The sequence below is a fragment of the Callithrix jacchus genome, chromosome 7 (assembly GCF_049354715.1).
Source record: "Callithrix jacchus isolate 240 chromosome 7, calJac240_pri, whole genome shotgun sequence".
In the NCBI taxonomy this organism is placed as follows: Eukaryota; Metazoa; Chordata; class Mammalia; order Primates; family Cebidae; genus Callithrix; species Callithrix jacchus.
In genome coordinates, this window is record NC_133508.1 from 35037327 (window position 1) to 35057847 (window position 20521).

The 20521-nt window shown below is 44.0% G+C and overlaps 1 protein-coding gene and 1 long non-coding RNA gene across 12 annotated transcripts in view; one reads left to right on the forward strand and one right to left on the reverse strand.

Annotated features, from left to right (window-relative positions):
- The window catches only part of CCNY (cyclin Y), a 208919-nt gene that overhangs the window by 101163 nt on the left and 87235 nt on the right, over positions 1–20521 (forward strand). The window lies entirely within an intron of this gene.
- On the reverse strand, positions 9361–17339 carry LOC118155303 (uncharacterized). 3 transcript variants are annotated; one of them, XR_013519694.1, is made up of 3 exons: positions 17252–17339; positions 15194–17003; positions 9361–15097 (listed from the first exon to the last, which is right to left on the reverse strand). It is a non-coding gene; the product is annotated as an uncharacterized LOC118155303 (long non-coding RNA). The 3 variants fall into 3 exon arrangements; XR_004745594.3 differs by lacking the exon at positions 15194–17003 and having other exon boundaries at positions 11493–11604; positions 11701–11908; XR_013519693.1 differs by having other exon boundaries at positions 15194–17339.

The window sequence follows — 20521 nt, forward strand, 5'->3', positions numbered from 1 at the left end:
TTGTCTCACGGGAGGGTTAAACAGGAAATTTGGGACTTGGACTGTACTAGAGACTTCTGAAATATTGTTCTTTTAGATTTTGGTCTCTGTTGATTGTTTGCCGATCAACAGAAAAGGTGGAAGGAAATGATGGCTATTTCAGCTTTTTAAAATATAGTACTAAGTGTTTGATTCTGTAGTACAATACTTTATCATCTGAGAAGTAAGGTAGCAGGTCAGTGAGGTTCAAAAATCTCTTCAAAATGCTTACATGTCAAACACCTAAAATATTCCCCTTGATGAAGGTACTAGACAAACATGCTCAGTGGAAAATCTGGGGTTCCCCCCAACTAAATACAGGTTTTCTTTCATTTAGATAGTACTTAATTGTCCTAAATTAGCTGACCTCCAAAACACATTTTTGTGTGCAAGAAGTTGTTCCTTTGTCCTTTCCCTGATTTTCGTAAAAGTGTGGTAGTGTAGATTTGGACGTGAACTCATGGACAGGAACTGTGATATGCTGTCACGTCCAGTTTGTGTTTGATGAGCAGCTTCCCTTCTTTGCCAGGGTCTTTGTGGTTAGTGATGGTCTTCTTGTTGCCAACCCTGCCTTGTCACTGGCTCGGTAGATCCTGGATGGGACAAAGACTGGCAGTGCTGGGTTGTTCCTCCTGCTCCTTGTAGGACCTGTGGGGCTGGTGGCTCTCTGGGTACCACCCCAGGGCTGTTCATTGTTCTCCAGCGGAAGTGTAATAAGCAGTTTGTCTCTTCATTCCTGACAACTTCAAAATTGCATGTCGAGACAAGTTCTAGATTTAAAAATTAGTGTCTCCTAGTTTCTAATGTAATTTTTAGACACATTAATTATACAGATTTTGGAAAACATATAGTTATCACTTAGGTTAAAGAAAGGTGTTTTAGTTTGAATTCTAGAAAAATCATAGTTTAAAATAGCACATGGCTTTGTAATCAGGAATTTTAAATGCAATAATCTTTCAGAAAGATGGAAGCTTTACTAGTGATAACGTGGTAAACCAGAGAGCAATTTTTATTTATATTTAGGGGCCGGTGATGGGAAACACCGCTGTGGTCTTCAGACGGTGATGGCCATCATCACCATCGTCTCTTTTTTCACACTTCTGGATTTTACCTACACATTTCCATTTCTTAAGAAAAATCCGCTAAACTCCAAAATAATATAAATGCAATCTGAATTTCTAAGATTTCAAGAGGGTTGAGGTCTTGTTTAGTAGCAACGTTATTGCAGTAGCTTGAAATATTTCTAAGTAATAACCCAAGGGTAGCATTTCTCTCATGAAATGCCAGAAATAATGAGCATGTCTGACACTGGGGGGAGTTTCTAGGCTTCCTGCGATTTCTGTTCTCTGGCTTGCCCATTCTGTTTGGCAAAGGTTGGATGTTTGTGCTTGGTCTGGAATTTGGAACATGTGACTGTAAACCACAGATAGTTTGATAAAGGCATAGCTGGCAGGAAAACAAAAGATACGCTTTTAACCAAAAAATGTAGGCCTGCCCCTGGCATTTTCTGTGATGAAGGTGTTTGAGGCTGTGCTTCACAGTTCATGGCATAGCTGCCCATTTGTTTTCAGAAAGGCCACTTGTTCTGGTGTTCCTTGGCTCAGCTCGCACCAGGTCACTGTCCCATCCTCTAGCCAGTGAAGGAGAGCACCTTCGCTATGGGAACCAGCGGCTCTCATTTTCATTGTGATCTGCTGACTCCTGTACAGCAGCAGATTGATGACAGCCTTGGAAGGGAAACAGGTGGCTCAGTGTGATTTAATTGTTCCTTAACTTAATTTAACAAGTCATGGCCGAATACCCGCTCTCTGTTGGACACCATCTGGGGCTCTGGGGCAGTCATGAACAAAGCAGACAAGAGAAAACAAAGCAGGAAGTTAAGGGTCGGGACGTGGGTAGGTGGGTGTAGCAGAAATTTGGAGCCAGGCTGCCTGAGTTGGAATGCAAATTTCCATTACTTACTGGCCCTGTGACTTTGGCAAGCCCGTTAACTTCTCCATGTCTGTTTCCTAGTAGGTAAAATGAAGGTAATATTATGGATTACATGAGTTGTAATAAATAAATAAGTTGTAATAAATAAATGTAAAATTCTTAGAACAGTGGCTGCCATGTAACTGCTGTGTGTTAGGTATTAGGACAGTGCTTATATAAAGGGATGTCATGGTGTTATTCTTCTGTAAGTTGGCATCAGAGACCTGAAGGATGCAAGGGCTGAGCCGTGTAGGTCCTTGAGGAAGGAGCCTTCCCAGCAGAGTGGGAATGTGCCTGGTGGGTTTGAGGGACAGAGGGGCTGTGGGGGATTGGGGGCAGAGGTCAGAGAGTCAGCAGGGCAGGGCATGTCCAGTCCTGCAGCCACTGTGAGTGGCCACTTTGCACTCTGGAATGGGGGTCACTGTGGAGTTTGAGCAGATGTGCTCCTAATGCAGTTTTGGTAGGATTCTTTGGGTTGTGGTGGAGAGAATGGGCAATGGAGTAGTCCTCAGGGGGTGCAGTGTGTGCTGAAGAGGGGTTAGGCCCTGGGGTGTGTCAAGGGGTGAGGTCAGGGCATTTGCTGGTGGGCTAGATTGGGTGGGAATAGCAAGGGTGGAGGATGAGTGCAGGGCTTAAAGGGTGGAGTTGTTCCCAAATGACTGATGTAGACTGGAAGGAGCAGGTCTTGAACTGGATGATTTTGATTTATGTATTAGACAATGAGAGAGCTGAACGGGCAGTGGAGTCAGTGCTGGAAATAATAGCATGGGAGCCATTGGCATGCTGAGGTTATTAATTACAGTCTTGTGGTTGAGGTAACCAAGCAGAGGGAGGGAAGGACAGGGAAGCAGCAGAGGTGTGTGTGAGAAGGAGCTAGGGAGGGCAGAGATAGGAGAAGGGATGGGGTAAAAAGAGAGAGATGGTTTCGGGAGTCAGCAAGAGAGACATTTTGAGGAGGAAGTGGGCAACTCCAGTAAGATAAGGACTGGGATGTGGCCAATGGGTTAGCAGTGGCCTTGGTAAGAGCTGGCCGAGTTGGGGGTGGGAGCAGTGGCCCTACTGGGCAGGGTTCCAGAGACAACAGGGAGGAGGAACTGGAACACGCCGGATCCTGGCTGGATAGGAGCAGAGAAATAAAGGGGAGGCAAAAGGGGAGGCTGGTTGAGAGCTATAGTTTGGTTCTGGAATGAGAGTAATTACTAAGTGTGCCTTTGCTGATGGGAAATGCATGATGTAGGAGAGAGAGGTCGGAGGGGCATGGATCCATTGCCGAGTAGGGGGGCTGACTCCAGGGAGGTGTCTTTGTAGGGACCACAGGGCAGAGAGGTGCAGGGGGCAGAGATGGCAGGGTGGGCAGAGTGAAGGCAAGAGGGCTGCACCGCTTCTCCTGGCCTCTGCCTTCTCAGCTGGATGGACAGTAGGTTGAGAGTGCCAGGGAGTGTTGGAGGTTGGGGGAGAGACAAAAAGGTCCTTTCCAGTGATGGTAATTGCACCACCCAGGGCCCACCTGAGTTGGTTGTCAAGAATTTACAGTGGTACCAGTCAGCAGGATTCTGCATCTCCTCTAGCTGTGTATAGCTGCTTGGGGCAGAGGAGGTGGCGAGTTAGATTTAACCAGCTCTGGGATTTGCCAGGAAGTTCTTTGGAGGGCAGAGGAACGTGATAGAACATGAGAGCACCAGGGAGCCGACATGACTATGAGCCATGGCTCTGAGTCGGGTGGAGAAGGAAGTGGGTATGTGGCAGGGGAAGGGCGGTAGAGAGATGGTGAAATCAGGGTCTGAGGTCTTGGTGGGTGGAAGAATTGATGGGGTTGAGACATTAGAGGGAGTGAGCTGGGAAGGTAGGAGATGAAGGTCAGAGAGGCGCTGCTTGACTTTGAGAGCAGTGGGGAGTCCTTTTGGTGACTTACAAGGGAGGTTGGGAGATGGCGTTAGAGGCTGTTTGGAGCTTTCCAGGCTGAGAGCTTGGATGCTAAGGGACAGTCTGGGAGTTGTCAGCTTCTTGAGCTGACAGCTGAGTGGGGATAAAGAGTTTCTTCTGATGGAAAGGTTGTGGTCCTGAGGCTGCTGGTGCATTGGGAAGGGTGGGTACCTTGTGGGTTCCCATCATTGTGGAGCTGCATCTCTGTTTCTGGATGTTGGACATGGGGCATTTGGGGAAGCAAGTATTACCAGGAGATTTTTTTTTTTTTTTTTACGTTTTGTTTATCAGTATTTCTTACTAAGAAATGCCGGTTTAAATTCAGCAGGAGATATTTTTGACATAATTTTTTCCCCTTCTCTCTGTCCTCTGTTTTGGATAATGACACTGTGATGGAGCAGTGGGTGGGAGCCTTCTTGTCACTAGCACCTGTGACTTTGGAGCAACTCCTTCCTCTGGGACTGTTTGAAAGAAAGCCCCACTGAGGGGCTCAGCTCTAAGATCCTTTGGCTTTAGAATTAAACTGTATTTTATTGGTTTATGAAGCATTTTTTTGTGCCTATGATCTCAAAATTTCTTTGGTTTTTCAAACTTTATTGCACTTTAAAACCAAATACATTTTATACTTCATGTAAATTAGTATTTTTCAAAGAGGCAGAATAAATTTATTTCCCATCAGAGATGGGACTACTGATAAGGACTTCAAAAAGACCCAGAATTAGCATGTATGTTTATATAAATTGTGAAATCATCTTCTCCCACTTCTTCCCTCTTTTTTACAAAAATGAGTTAGGAGTCAGAGAAGGAAAGAAGAAATGGGATTTGCACCATCATGAACTGCTACTGGGTGTAGTTTTGCTTGGGGAGCAGAATTTGCTGTGTTGTCTGTAGCTTTTTTCATGTGTACTTGCGCAGTTGTAAATGTTACCAAATGCCTCAGACCAGAATGAGTGGGCCATTTTCCATGTCATCTTACAATGACTGGAAAGTTGGTGATGAACACAAGGCTTATTTTGACACCTGAGTTTGGCCCGAAGGCTTTGCTGAGTGAGGGAAACCCAGAGCACTTTTCTGAGCAGGTTTTGGTTGCTTTGCTTCCTCTTTTGTTGGTGCTCTTATGAGGGCCAATTCTGTATGGCACTAGACAGAGCTGGTTAGGCTTGAGAAATACAATGTTACTAGGAGGGCGGAGAATGGACACCCACAAGCCCAGGAGCCTCCTGAGGCCAGTCCCCCATAGTGCCTGGGCCCCACGGCCTGGGCTTGTGAACCAGGGCAGGCTCGGGGTTCGTGTCTTTTACCTTCTACTACAGTGTGGCCCGGAAGGTCGTTACCACCTTGCTCCCCAGCATGGCCTGGGCAGGGAGAGTGGTCAGGGCACACCTATCCTCCCGCTGTCACCCAGGCCAGCCGCAGGCAGTGCCCTCTAGCACACCTGCCCACATTCCATGGTGACTTGAATGGCAGTGACTTCGGGCCTGGCAGTGTCCTCTGCCAGTCTCCTTCACTCATAATTTCATTTCAACTTTGTGTTACAGTGAAGTATTTAATACGACACTGTCACTCCTTTTTATTGTTTAACAGTTCAAATCGTAATGTATGCTCAGGTCACACTAATATTTTCTTTACTAGCTTAATAATTTTCTTTTTGTTCCTACATGAATTAATTTATATGGGAGCAAGTGCTGGCATTTGTGCTGTTGAGTACCAGAGAACAGACAGTAAATAATGATTTACGTATTGAAGATGCAGTTGCTGGCTGTGATGTTGAAGATGTCCTCAGACAGCAGTTTGTACTGCGTTCTGCACTTGGGGCTCAGAGTGATTGGACTGATTTCTGCAATTACTAGTTTGTTCTATGACTAAGACTGTTGGTCTCTGCATATACTTTCAGGTCATTAAATGCTGCAGAAATGAGAAATACAGACTTTTTTTACTCCTACTCAAATGTCAAAACAGCTTCTTAGTTCCTGTCAGATCAGTAATAATACTGGGTTTGGTCTTTCTTAAACCAAGCATAATCCTGCTTATGTTAGAATGAAACAGTATTCCTATTCAGAGGTAAATAGATTTAAGCTTTATTCATGTAATTTTTAATGTTTGTTTTACCATTTTATGGTGTTCATACTAGCCCCTTTTCTTTTCCCTCTAAATGACTGCTGAAGTTCTCACCATTTCAGAGTAAAATTCTTGTCCTTTGGAAATTTAATGATAAAATTGAAAAAAACTATGTGTCAGTATACTTAAAAGGAAAGGTTTTTATATCATTCTCTTCATTTTGGATGTAAAATTTACCTGTTAGAGAATTTGGAAATTATAGAAAAGTAAAGAAAAATAGAGAAAGCTATTGTGTTTGTCTCATACAAAGAGAACTACTGTGAACCTTTCATGTCTCATTTCTTGTGGTTTTTAAAAGCTGGGTTTGTCTAAAACCATTGTCAACAAAACAATCCCCAACCCCCCAAATTTATATGACATATAATTGTGGTGACATCGTCTATAACATTTTATTTTATTTTTTAATATTATTTATTTTTAGAAATGGAGTCATGCTCTTTTGTCCAGACTGGAGTGCAGTGGCACAATTAGAGTTCACTGTAATCTGAAACTCTTGGGCTCAAGCAATCCTCTTGCCTCAGCCACAATGTCCAACTAATTTTTTCATGGAGACAGGGTCACACTTTGTTGCCTAGGCTGGTCTCAAACTCCTGGGCTCAAGGAATCTTTCCACCGCTGTCTCCCAAAGTACTGGGATTACAGGTGTGAGCCATCGTGGCTAGTCCTGATACAAAATTTATGTCTTCTTTTTCACTTAGCATGATAAACAGAAGTGTTTCTCCGGTTACAGATGTATTAAACTATTTATAAAGGCCATTATTATTTTTGATCACTCCATAATTTTTCATGTGAGAAATTTGCCACTTATTCACTCCTTTATTACTAGACATTTGGGTTGTTGTTTTCTTTTTCCTTTATAAACAACATAGTAGTGGGCGTCTTTGTGCCTCAGGCCTCCTCTGCACATCAGATCATCTCAGCAAGGTAGAATCCCAGCAGGCATTCTAGTGACTCAAAAGTTTTAGGTGCAGTCTACAAAATTACTGTATGACAAGTATTAATACATGATGCTGATATTTGCATTAGCAAAAGCTGCTTATTGGATGTCTGAGTTGGGCAGCATTTGGTAGGCTTATTTTTATTCTTTTAAATTCTTTCAAGTGATTAGAAACTTTAAAGAATCTTAATCAGTAGGTGAAAGAAAATCTGGCGCATATTTAAGGCTCTTTGTATATTAAATAGCTGGGCAATATTTTTAGTAATCATACTGATGTTTTACTACTACATGTGATTTGCTAATTTTTAAACTAAGACCTATAGTAAAAATTTTTTCCATTTGAATCCAAATTTGTTTCATATTGATAAACACACATGAAACAATATTTGTCTTTATGCATTTCATATTGTTATATTCTGAACTTTTCTTTTTCATTCCATTTTTTTTGAAAAGATGAGCCATGATCCTCTAAATTGATTTCATAATCTCCTAGAGGTTCCAAATCATAGTTTTAAAAGCACTGTACTGTACTGTGACAGGGAGTGAATTCAGTGGAACACATGGCTTGTTTCCCTGACTGCCTTTACTTTTCCTGCGTGTGGGTGGGAATCTTGTACTCTTTATCCTGGCAGTACCTGAGTGAGACATAAGGAAGCTAAGTACCCTGCCCAATGGCACGCAACTACCAGTGGTCAAGCTTGGACATGGCCACTTCTGGGTGGCCCCCAGATCCAGGGTCTCACAGCCCAGCAGCATAGAAGCCACTCCAGCTTCTGTTGTCCTGGAGGACACAAAGCCATGTGGAGGAGAGACACGTGATCTGCAGGAAAGACTCTACCACAGTGGTTCAGCGCAGGTTCACCAAAAAGACTGTTCACCTGGAATGGACCGTGAACCCCCCAGGAACTGTGGCACAAGCAGAAGTCCACCAGGGTGAAATGCGGCTTTGTATTCTGACATATGCCCCTTGAAAACCTGGAGCCTGGTAGAGTTGGGGAGGAAAGCAAGTTTTCTATTAGCAGAGGAGCATCTTCCATAGCTGCTAGAAGGATCAGTTAAAAGCGTCAGTCCGATGGCTTCTCTCAGGCTTTTTGAACCTCAGCTGCTTCCCCTGCCCTTTGCCTTTAACCCACCAGTGGGGCCGTGCATGAGGGGTACAGGGAGCTGGTGCGTGCACAGCATCCTTTGTATACCTGGAGGCGGGTGTGCTCTCTGGCAGTAGCCTTCCTCCTGGAATTGTTCTCCTTACCAAGATGTTTCTGCCAGAATTAGAGGAGGGCCAGTGAGTGCTTGTGAAGGAAGCTGGCAGTAACTTCCAGCAAAACTTGCCGCACTTTGGCTTCTCAGACGGATGATGTGATCAGATGCAAATACCAAATGGAAAGAGATTTTGCCTAGAGGGTTTTCAAGAGGGCTGATGCACCTGAAAACCTTGCGTGAATGCAGTGTGCCCTTCCATTCCATAACAATAACCATCGAAGGGACAACTTAATTAACTCACGTGGACATTTCTAATTATGGAAGAAAATACTGCCTCCCCTCACCGGGTAAAACCATCACTGAAATAAAAGCTAATAGCAGGCAACACTCTGTTCTCAAAGAGCAGGTTCATTATATCATTGTAGCATTTCCCATTTTCAACATACTCACATTGATTGACTGAAGCTTAAAAATAGTAAGAGTATATTGTTGATCTTGGATTTCTTTGAATGCTGAAAAACATGCTGCCTTTAAAATCAAATTTTACCAAACTTGGCAAACAACAAACAGTAGGAAAACAAAAGAATAAATGTAGATTTTCCTCCTCCTATCTACTAGAGGACCCTGCCTCCACTTCCATCAAACAAGGGAAGAAAATGCTCTGCATGAGGTCACTGTTAACTGAGCCGGCACAGGGAGGCTCAGCAGGTGAGCTGGCTTGGTGGGAGGTAGTGGTTCTGAATCCCAGCTCCTTTGCAGTGGCCTTGGGACCTGGGGCAAGTGACCCTCTGTGAGTTTTAGTTTCCTGAAGTGCACAATAGGGCCTTGAGAGCTTCAGGATCTTGGACATGGTAAGGCTCGGTGCTCACTGGCTCCTCCTCCCTTCCTGTTGCCTTTTCTCTCTGGGTTTTGAGAGGACATGAACCAGGACCGCAGTGCCAAGCTCATGGCTCTTGGCACATTTTATTGAACACTACTTATGAGGTTAACAGACCAGGAAATCTCAATGATGGCCCCAAGGGCTGCTAGTTTTTTTTTTTGTTTTTTAAGACAGGGTCTCCCTGTGTTGCCCAAACTGGAATGTAATGGCACAATCATAGCTCACTGCAGCCTCAAAATCCTTGGCTCAAGCAGTCTTCCCACCTTAGCATCCCAAAGTATTGAGATTACAGGTGTGCGCCACCGCACCCATCTTTTTCTTTTATAGTCATTATGACTTAAAATGGTCAACTTTAAGTACCTTGCTGCAGTATCACAGCCCAGTATTTTTCTGCTCATGTTTTTCTCCATGTCTCCATGGCTCAGGTTTTGTGGAGGAGTGACAGTTGTGTGTACTGGTGTGTGTGTAATTGCCCTCACACATGTGTTTAAGGTTAAGTTGCATTCACCATTCACCAGTGTTACGGAGAGACACTTCCTGTCTTTTTGCTCCCACTGCATCTTCGTCTCTGTCTCCCTCAGTGCAGCTGGGACCAGAGCTGGATGTGGCAGCAGTGTGCTTCTTGAGCACTTACATGGAACAAAAAAGAAAGAGAACGGAGCTTGTGCTGTGCTAGGCTAATTGCCTTATTATTGATTCAGCTGTATAAGTGAAATGGATTGTTTAAACATTTTTGGTTTTGTGATTGTTTTATTTCAGGTTTTATTAAGCTGGGCAGCAGATCATTGATTGCACAGGATTCGGACGCACTTCATTTGCGTCTACCAGGGTAGCTTTTCTGAATGTAAATCTTGTCCTTCTGGTTGCCTATTATCCATCCTTCCAAAGTTCAACAGACTTGATTAAATTCAGAACTGCTCTGCCTTGAGAGTGGCACCATCAGCTATGCAGCACATTTTCTTGTGGCTGGGGTGACTCTCAGAGGCGACAGTATTGCCTTACTACTTTCTCAAGAACCAGAATGTTTGAAAGGTAGTCTGTAGCTATAGAATGAAGTGGGAAGTACATTTTAGATTTTTTTCCCCCTTAAAATATATAGCATATCTGAAAGTGAGGAATATATTGTAGGTGATTATCTCACTTGCAGATTTGCCTGTGAACTTGGCCATCAGGAATCATAGATATGGCCTAGAACAGCATTCACAGGTCAAAAAAATAACACTTAGAGTAAGTGGGATATACATGACTGTAAAAAGAGGTTGAATTGTTCTACCTTCTCTGTCACCTGTTAATATTATGCCATGTGATTCCAGTAGTGAACCAGTTCTTTGCTCTCCTCTGAAAATGTGGGAGGAGCTACCTTAGTATTCACATTTCGGTTTAGCCATCCGATCAAGGTTGTTTTACAGATTGATTCCACTGTATTTGTCCTGAATTACATGTTCTTTCTTTTTCATGTTCGATGTATAACCTTTGAAAATCTTAGTTTCTTTATGTGCTTTCTCCTTGTCATACTCTGAGATAATTTCTGATTATGTAGCTATGTTTTCAGTGTTGATTCTTTTAAATCTAAAGCTCCCTCTTTAGTGAGGATGGTGGCCTTATTAAAGTCTCTGCAGATGACTGCCTTGCTCCAGTCCCGTCGCAGCCTAGTGCTGCCGTTCTCACTTGTGGTCAGGTTGTCCATGTGTCTCTCTCGTGCGTACACCTGCCCATTCTTTCTTGCTGGATGGGCAGAACTCAGCCCAGGGAGGCCGTGGCCCTCCATGTTTCCTGTGTCTGGACAGAAGCTGTACCGTGCTTGAAATTAGTTGTAATTTTACTGTAAAACAGATCTGTATATATAATCTCAATGTTGGATCCTGCACAGTTACTCTACTGTAACCCAAATTCATACTCGTATTTTTAAACTCTCATGGGGAAATCATGAATGCAGAAATATGAGTTGGATTCTTTCTGATTTTTTTTTCCTCCTGTTTTAACTATTCCTCTCTTTGGTTTCTCCTTTTCTGTGTTTTTGAGTTGGGGAAGATGTGGACCTATGTGTGAGTTCTTGGTTTAAAAGAAAATTGGAAGCAGTATCTTCCTCCCTAACGGGAAGAAGTGGTGTTTTGTGTTTTTGTACAAGGCCGTTTCTGCATACTTGTGCTTGAGTGTTGTAGAGGAAGTGGGCTTGGGGGTATGTCAGTGTCCCCACCACCCGTCGCACCTCAGAGTTGCTGATCCCTGAGGCAGCACAGCTGTAACATGTTGCTGTGATGACACGGCCCTTTCCCTCTTCCAGGGGTGGGAGAATCTCAGCTTTCTCCCTGCATTTGCAATTTGTTGGAATTATCTTTTCTCAGTTTATTTGTTCCAGACCATATAGAGTTCGTAAAGATTCTGAACCGAGGATAATGTTTATAGGAAAGGAATTTTAATTAGAAATGATTTTATTCATTAATTCTTCATTCAGTAAACATTTATTGAGAATCCGGTTGTGGGGTTGGGGCAGCACCTTAGTATTCCTGTACTGGGTTAGCTTCTGACCAGGGTTTTCTCTTAGGCTCTGAGGATTCTGCAGTGAACAAGAAAGACGATCCTCAGAAATTACATTCCAATGTGGGAGGAGGGAAGGAACAGAAGATAAGCAAAATAAGTACTGTAATCTTACCTTCTGTGTCTGTAGCCTCAGCTGTGTAGAATGCCAGGGACATGTGAGGTTGTGAGCCAAGCCTGTCCTTAATTGTGTGCACTGAGACTCTTGACCAGTGCTCCCAGGCCTGGCCATGTGTCTTTTTCACCGAGTCCTTCCCCTGTCAGGGAACCAAGGCTCTTTCTTTACCACAGTGGATCCTTTAGGCTCCTCTTTGCATTCATTTCTAAAGAAGGAGAGAGCATCCTTTCTCTGCCCTTAATTGATTCAGAGCAGAAAATGGAAGGGAGAGTAGTGAGGGGCAGGTAGGCAGGGGACCGAAAGACCAAACCTGAGAAGCAGAAGCTACTTCCATCAACCTGAGGACCTCAAGGCTCAGCCACAGAAAACAAATTCTGCTTAGCACGTGGAGGGAAACCCATCATATTTTGTAAAAAAAGCATATTTTAACTGATGATTAAAATGAAGCTTTAGTTCAGAAGAGGGTAGAAATAGATGGCAGTCTGTTGAGATGGAGTCTTAGTTGAACTGGAGTGATGCAGGTGCACCGTGAGAGGCAGAGCTGAGGGTCAGGAGGCTCCTGGGCAGTGCTGCTGTCTGAGAAGCCACGGAATCACTTCCAAAGGTGTAGACCATGCTTGTCCAGCCCGCAGCCTGTGGGCCGCGTGTGTCCCAAGAGTGCAGCCCAACACAGATTTGTAAACCTTCTTAAAACATTATGACCTTTTTTTGCATTTTTTGTTTTGTTTTGTTTTTGGCTCCTCAGCTATTGTTTGTGTTATTGTATTTTATGTGTGGTCCAAGAAAATTCTTTTTCTTCCAGCGTGGTCCAAGGAAACCAAAAGGTTGGATACCCCTTATGTAGACGAATGAAGTGACGCTTCTTTCTAGGCATGATGACACTGTTTTGACAGGGCTGCACTGTGTTTCGACAAGGTTTTATAAGAGTATAAACAAAGGAAGTAGTACGGTAGAGGATGCAGAGTTTCTCAGAACTCCTCCCAGGCTAGAACTCCTCCTGCACCAGCCCAGCCCCCGTAGAGCATGCTCTCATCACACCGTCATGACTTGCTTGGAGGTTGAGGAATGGGTAGATAATTAATATACCTGTTACTTAATCAGACGTGCATGGGATGAGCACTTGCTTGGTGCTCTCCTTGTATTGGATACTTGGAGGGAATACTTCATACCAGGATTAACAAGTATAGCTAACTGATCTTCCAGTCTGCCAGTCTGGTTAATTAAAAGGAAGAAAAAAATAAATCAAAAAGGATTACTGGCTGAGGTAGATATAAATGCAGCCTAAAACAACATCTGACAGCCTGAAAATAAGATACAAAAGCTATGAAGACCTCCACTGCATGCCAGTGGAACAGCAAAGGATGTTAACAGCATCTGTGGATGCCAGAGGTGATTTCCTGGGTGAAGTAGCATTGTGTCATGAGAAAGAACAGCCTTGGTTTCAGGTAGAGCTCCTTGACATCCCTGGCCTAGCGTCTCCCTGCCACTGGGCAGCTGTGTGAACTTAGGAGTGTTCTTCAATATCTCTGAGCCTCTTAAAAAATATCTCTCTTTGTCTGTCTATCTAGTATATATCAATACAGTTTATTAAGAATCAACTCAGTGTAGGTATTGCATGCCCCATGCCCCCCAGCGTCCCACCTTATTGAAACAGTGTTATATTACCTAGGACAAAGCATCACTTCATTAATCTACACCAGGACTATCCAGTCTTTTGGCTTCCCTGGGACACATTGGAAGAAGAAGAATTGTATGTACACACACACACACACACACACACGCACGCACGCACACACACTAAGGATAATTATTAGAAATTTCAAGGTTTTGTGGGAAATTGGAATTCATGTAGGTGAAATGCCTAGATATAGTGCCTGGCACCTAACATTCACTTGGTAACCATCAAGCTACTGTTATTATAAATATGATTTGAACAAATGGAAGAGAAAAAAGAAAATACATTTAGCAGGAGCTCGGAGGAAATAATCAGCATGAAATGTTTGTGGAACATATTTAATGTGTTATCCATTCTGTTGCATAAGGTTTTCTAAAGTGTCCTGAATGTGGCAGCACAGTACCTAGGACATAGCACAGTATCTTAGTACTCCTCACTCAGTTATTTCTTTCTTGCGCTAGCTCAGATTCTCTTGTTTTATTTGTTAGACATTTATAGAGCAGGCATGATAAGTGATGCCCCATGCCGTGCACTGTACTGTGTCTGAGATGAACAGGATAAAGTATTTGTAATCAAAGGAACTTGTACGTGGAGGTTGGGCTCAGGCACCCACTTACCATAAACTGAGGAAGGGATGTGGGGAGTGGGGAGCCATGGGCAGGAATAGGAGGGACTGAGCCGGCTTGAAATAGGAGACAATGGTATGGACAGCTCCCAGGCCCACCAGTGGCCTGGCAGAACGATGACACTTTCTATATCCTGTGCCTGAGGCTTGGTTATGTTAAAGAAAAAATTATTCCATGACTCTTCGTTAAAGCACAGTAAGGCAAACTTGACTAAGGACCATCTCGATGGGTAGAAGGACTACAGCCATGGGGTTTTGTGATAGGGGAAAGAGATTAGGTTCAAGTCTGAATACAGCATGGACCAGTAGGAATTTATAGCTAAGGAGCAAGGGATATGGTCAGCGAATGGAAAATTACTAAGAGGAAACATCAGGAGTAAGGAGAATTCTGGCTAAATTGACTCGACAGGATTCTTGCTGAAGGCAGGCCGGGAGGGTCCTCTGAGGGTGGTCGAGGACAAGGAGCTTGATTAGACATTGAGGGTCAGGGGTTCTTGCTTATCTGACTTAGCAGGGTTCTTTGCTAAAAGTGGAGGTTATAAGGAAGTACATAGATGGGTCAAGGAGAAGGTTCAGAGCCTGACTGAAGCTTGGTTAAACAAAGGCTATCTTTAGAGTTATCCCCCAGCATCTCGGGGATCTTTTTCCAGGGTACTTGGAACCACCTGCTGAGTGTTTGCACCCCAGGTCTCTTTTGCTGCCCTTTTTCTAGTGTTCATGGCTTCTGTGTGTATTACTCATGGCAAAGTATGAGCGCTTGATTTCTGAGTGGTTTTAAAGTGAAATGTCTGATTTGCTCCTGAGATATCCCAATGTTAGCATCTTCTCTTGTCCCTGATGTTATTCAGTCCAGCCTGCATACATAAGTGCATAAGTACATCTCTCTGCGGATTTTCTGTGGACTGGATTTTCTGTCTGTCTTCCCACCCCGCACATCCCACTCTTTGCCCCTCCTCTTAGTATAGTTACATTCCAGGCTCCCAGGCTCCTCCCATCTCCAGGCATTTGCTTCAGTGGTGGCCGCAGTCTGAGACAGTACTGAAGTTTGATCCTGACTCTAGAAAATCAAGTCTTTACATCTCAGCCATAAACCTCTGGAAGTGAATTAAATAGGAGTTTTGATGATTAAATGTGAATATTACCACAAAGTAATAAAATGGATGTTTTTCACTAAGATAACACTGTGACACCTTTGCATCCAGAGAAGGAGTGTTTCTTCAAAGCAGTCGTGTTAGGTGGAGCTCATTTTGATGCCTCTTTAGGACTGGCAGGAGTGCTGGCTCACCAGTGGCAGAAGGACCCCAATCTCACAACTGGACAGTGTGCCCGTTCCGTGTCTCCCGCGTTTTGCTCCTTGAGATTTCCTGCACTTAGCATCTCTGCATCTCCACCCTCATCTCATCCTTCTGCTGTTGCTTTGCCATTATGATCTGAGAAGATCCTCTCAGGAAACCACAGTGAACTAGCTAGATGGTGAGACCATGCTGAGGCTGGAACCCAGAGCCTTACTCTGAACCTAACAGGAAGCAGATGAACTTTCAGAAACACAGAGGTCCTCTCTCCCTGGACCTGGCTATTTGCACTCACTGCTGCTGTAGCTGCTCTCTGTGACAGCTTCTCAGAGTGTGCGGGTGGAGGGGTCATTCTGGAACAGAAGAGCTGGTGCTGAATTGGAAAGCTGCCCACCACACCAGGTCTGAAACACCAGCCGTCCCTCTACCTGCAGCCTGCAAAAGTCATGTCCCAGATCTTGGTGTGGGTGCTGTCCCTGTCAGGAGGGCTCCTTCCATTGAGCGCCTCTGCAGAACACACTGCTGTGCCATGAGAAAGGCAGAGCAGAGGACAGTGGCATCTTGGCATCCCCAGCATTGTATTGTGTAGCAGCTGTATTAGGGCTTTGAGATATTTGGGGTGATGGTTGCAGCAGCACTTTTGGAATGTATAACCTGCGGTAAATGGGGGTTCTATATACTGAAAGTGAAGGTGTGTCTCCTTGGCACTGCCTTTTGGCAGATGGAAGTTCCTGATCTTCATGGCTTCTAAATGACTTCTTTCACTAGAGGGATTTGAGCTAGGATTTTGCAATCAGATGTTATCAATGTGGAACCACATGTGCTAGAGTCTGACTTTGTATGATTTATGTTATCTGGTTCTCTTTATTCATCTGAAAAATAGGGTTAGTAATGTATATTTCAGAGAGTGTCTGTGAGGATTAAATAAACATGTTGCATGCCTGGCGCATGGTAGATGCTTAGTAAACATTAGTTTCTTCCTTGTGCTCTTGGTTACCATACAGTTAACTTTCAGAAAGCATCTGTTACCTTGGTAACAGTGGACATAAAATATGCTGACTCAGGTGATCAGGAGTATATGGAGATTGCAGAGTGAATGCATATAGGTATGTAAGTTACTGAATGTTACAGAAGGAAGAGTCAAGGATGTTTTGGTGACTGAACTCTAAAGCAGCATAAGCTTGTTGAATGTAATAAATAGGGAAACCCTGGAAGCACCAGGTTTAAAAAGAAAAGAGTTAAGCTAGGAAATTAAAATTTGATGACAAATGACATCATATACTAACACCTCAGGAAACAACTGTCAGGCAGAACTTGAAAAAAAGATTTGTGGAAATGGTTTTAAAACTCATTAAATTTGGCAGCATATCCTCAACTTGGAGAGAAAGGAAGAGGCAAAGGAATCAATGGCTCTGACAGTAATTTATGGATGTAGGCAAATGATAAATACTTCCAGAGCTTGAAATTTACACCATCATTGGCTTGAAAGTAACCACTTGTTAACTGGATTTGGGAAGTAAGTTTATGACAATGACCTCCTCCCTACTCATCAACAAGGAGGCTACATTGTGGAAGGTCCTTCCTGGCCACCAGCATTAAAGCTTCAGAGCAAACAGTGGGCAGAGAAGGCACAGGAAGCTGCTGCCTCTAGAGCTAGAGATGGTAACAGACTGTCTTTACCTTTTCCTTGAGCCGGGAGGAGAAGGTTCTAGGAGATGGGAAAGAGGAGCAGTGTCAGGCATTTGCCACAGCCTCAGTGGGTATGGCTTAACTGGATTGACAGGCTGTGGTTTTCCCACAGATAGGTTAAACCCAGCAGCATATCCACCCCCGAACTTGGTCTTCCTAGCTCCCTCCTCTGTGCCTTAGCGTGGCGAATGGCTCCATTGTCATCCACTGCTTGTCACCCTCATCTGCCTGCTTCCTTGTCCTTGTGGTCCAGCTTTCATTGCTTACCAAGTGCATCCTGTCTTCTCTAGATCTTCAAATCCATCTACTTTTTCCAGCCCCCTTCCCACCTGGATGATGGCCACAGCTCCCAACTGACAACTTTTTCTCCTTTGGCTCATTTTTCCACCAGCGTGAGGTCATAATGGTCTTTTTAAAGTGTGTATTTGGTCTGGTCACTCCACTCCTTCAGTAACTGGTTCCCTGGGGGTTAAAATCCAGATTCTGTGCTTTTTTTTAAATTTTCCATTGTATCTTTGGTATGCTCTGCCTCTCATATCCTTCCCCTACTTCCTGTTAGCCTGGGTAACTAACCCATTCTTCCTGGAAGCACCTACCCGGAGCAAAAGCCTCTGACTTGTTTGTCTCATGCCCCCACCCCCAGCCTTTAACCCTGGTGGCCACAGGGCCTCACCATCCTCTTTCTCTTATGCAATACCTAAACCAAGTTGATTCTTCATAAATAATTTGTTGAATGTTTAATGGAGTAATGATAGTGGACTCAAATGCCTCCTTTCTAGCTTTCAGGGTGTCATTTCATATACTTTTCAGCTGTCTGTAACAGCAGATTTCATCAATATTGCCCCATAATTAAATGACCTAGTCATTTGCTGGATATTAAAATATCAGCAATCCAAGTGGTATTTTTTCTGTTCCAATGATAGCACTAATTCATGCCTTTCAGGAGAGGCTGGTTGCTAGGAGATTCTTTCTGTGAGTTCCTCTGCATTTGAGTTAATAGTTGGTCCTTGCCAGCTTTTCCTTTTCTCTCCTTAAGTTGTTGAGAAGTATTTCATTTGATCATTTTATGTTCCTTTTGTTATTCAGCTTATTTGCTAATTACTGTTGAACATTTGGACTTTATGCATGGTAGGGCCAGTACTGCCTGTGTCCTAAGGTGGTACTGATTCCACTGACTGATGGCCCCGCCCCCAGCCTTCGTGTTGGAGTCTGAACGCCGCTGGCTTTAACTGGTATTGTCGCTCTGGGACTCAGTGAGATCGGCATGTTTATTTCTCTGATACATGATTTTTCTCTTCTCCTTTCTCTGAATTTAAACTTGTCACTTCACCTTCACATTTTCTTTTAATGAATGTCCTTGTAAACATAAACACCAGCAGTCAAATTTGAACTGGTGAAATGTCGTCAGTGACTTGTCCCTCTGTCCTCAGGAAAAGTATAACTTCTTGTTCTGACACCCAGGGCTTTCCACAGTCTGGCCTGAATCCCCCTTGCGTGCTTTCCTTACCCACAGCATTTCTTCCTCGACTCCCTAGTTTTGCATGTTTACTGGCTGTCCCCTGATAAGCTTTTCTCTGTCTGTTATGTGCCTTGGCCTGTCCTCTTCCTTCTAGCTGAGATGCATTCCCTCTGAGTAGTCCTCCAAATAGAATAAAAATCCAGCTCTCTGTGAGGCCTGCTGAAATCTCTCTTGCCTATTCTGTGCAGTCATCTCTCATCCACCAGTCAGACTTGGAGCACTGCCAGCACCACCCATCATTGCTGTCTGTGTGATCCTTACTGCATTCTGCCTTTCCTCAGGATTACTTGGCCGGGCGGGGGAAGGGACAGGGGTGAGGAGCGGAGGGGGAGGTGGGGACAGAGAGAGAGGCAGGGGCGGGGGGAGCGGAGAGAGAGGCAAGGGCAGGGGGGAGAGAGAGAGAGAGAGAGGAGAGAAAGAAAGAGGAATGAGAATGTTTGCTGTGGAAAGAAGCTCCTTGAGGGTGAGGACTGGATCTGAAATATCTCTGCAGTCCATTCAGTTCCATTCCTTGGTGGTGTAAGGAAGACATTTGAACTGATTTACTGGCTCCTTTCTGTAGTCAGCACTCATTTTGGGGGTTTGGGGGACACTCATTCAAACCAGTGGTTATAGGGACATAAGAAGTACACAGGCATGTACTACTAGGCTTGGTGGGAGTGAGCCTAGGAAAGTCAGGAAGGCTTCCAGGGCTTAGGAGTTTGCTTGACACTTGAGGTGGGAGCAGGAGCAGACCAGATGGCCCCCACTAGAGAGGATATTCAGGGCAGAGGGGATGGCCTGGTCAAGCCTGGGAAAAACTGAAAGAAGATTGTGTGGTGACAAAGTTGCTAGAGCAGAAAGGTGCGGTTAAGAGATTTGGGAAACAAGGCCAGACTGGAGGAGCAGGTAGCTCCGTAGGGGTGATGATCAGGCTTCGATGCTATCGAGAGCTTGTGAGTCTGAGTCAGAGAGAGTGCTTGGGTGTGTCCGCCCGTGCCCATGCTTCTGTCAGGCCTCACACAGAAGGGAACAGGCACTAGCATTTATCCTATTGCTCCTGCTGTCTCCTACCCTCACGTGGACTTTTCATAACCCTCTTTATGGTTTTCCTCACCTGATCTCTGGTAAATGTGGCAGTAAGCAGTCACATGCTCAAAAGGGAGCAGTGTTAGGGTGAAGCGAGGTTTCTGGCAAAGCCACATCTAAAATTTAAGGTTTTGTTTTGTTGTATTTTTTAAGTAGAGACAGGGTCTCATTCTGTCACCCAGGCTGGAATGTAGTGGCACAGTCATAGCCAACTGCATTCTTGAACTCATGGGCTTAAGCCATCCTCCTGCCCCAGCCTCTCTAGTAGCTGGGACTAGAGGCCTGCAGTAGCATGCCCCGCTAATTGAGTTTTAAGTTTTAAAATAAAGGCAAATAGTTTGTAATGTGAACTGCGATAAGACAAGGTGATAATCTTTAAACTTTGCAACAGGATTGATAATTCTGTGAGCAGGGGCCATACCTGTTGTGTTCACTGCTGTGTGACCAGGTCAGCATGCAGCCCATGGCTTGACACAGGGCAGGGTATGTATAGGTGTGAATAATTGTATGTGAATAATATGTGAGTAGAATATATTTCTATACATGTATAGATATATTCTGGCCTGTTTATAAAACTTTATAATTTTCTATATAAGGTCTTTCCACATCTTTTGTTAGATTTAATGACATTTTGTTTGTATTGCTTAATAAATGGAATATTTTTTATTGTCATTATATATTTGCTATTTTTTTTTTTATTGCTCTGGGCCATAGTGTTTCTCAGTGCATACCCAGTTGGCCTCGGGAGGTACAGTTTCTATTGTGTGGGACACTGGTGTAAACAAGTAGCAGCTACTTGACATGTGACAACTCCACATATTGCTGAACACTCCTAGTGTGAAGAGGATGGCATTACTCCTTTAATTGAGCACTGTTGCTGAGATAAAGGAATGAAACTGATTTCTGTATGTCAGTTTGTGTCTAGCACCAATAGATTTTTAAACCATCTT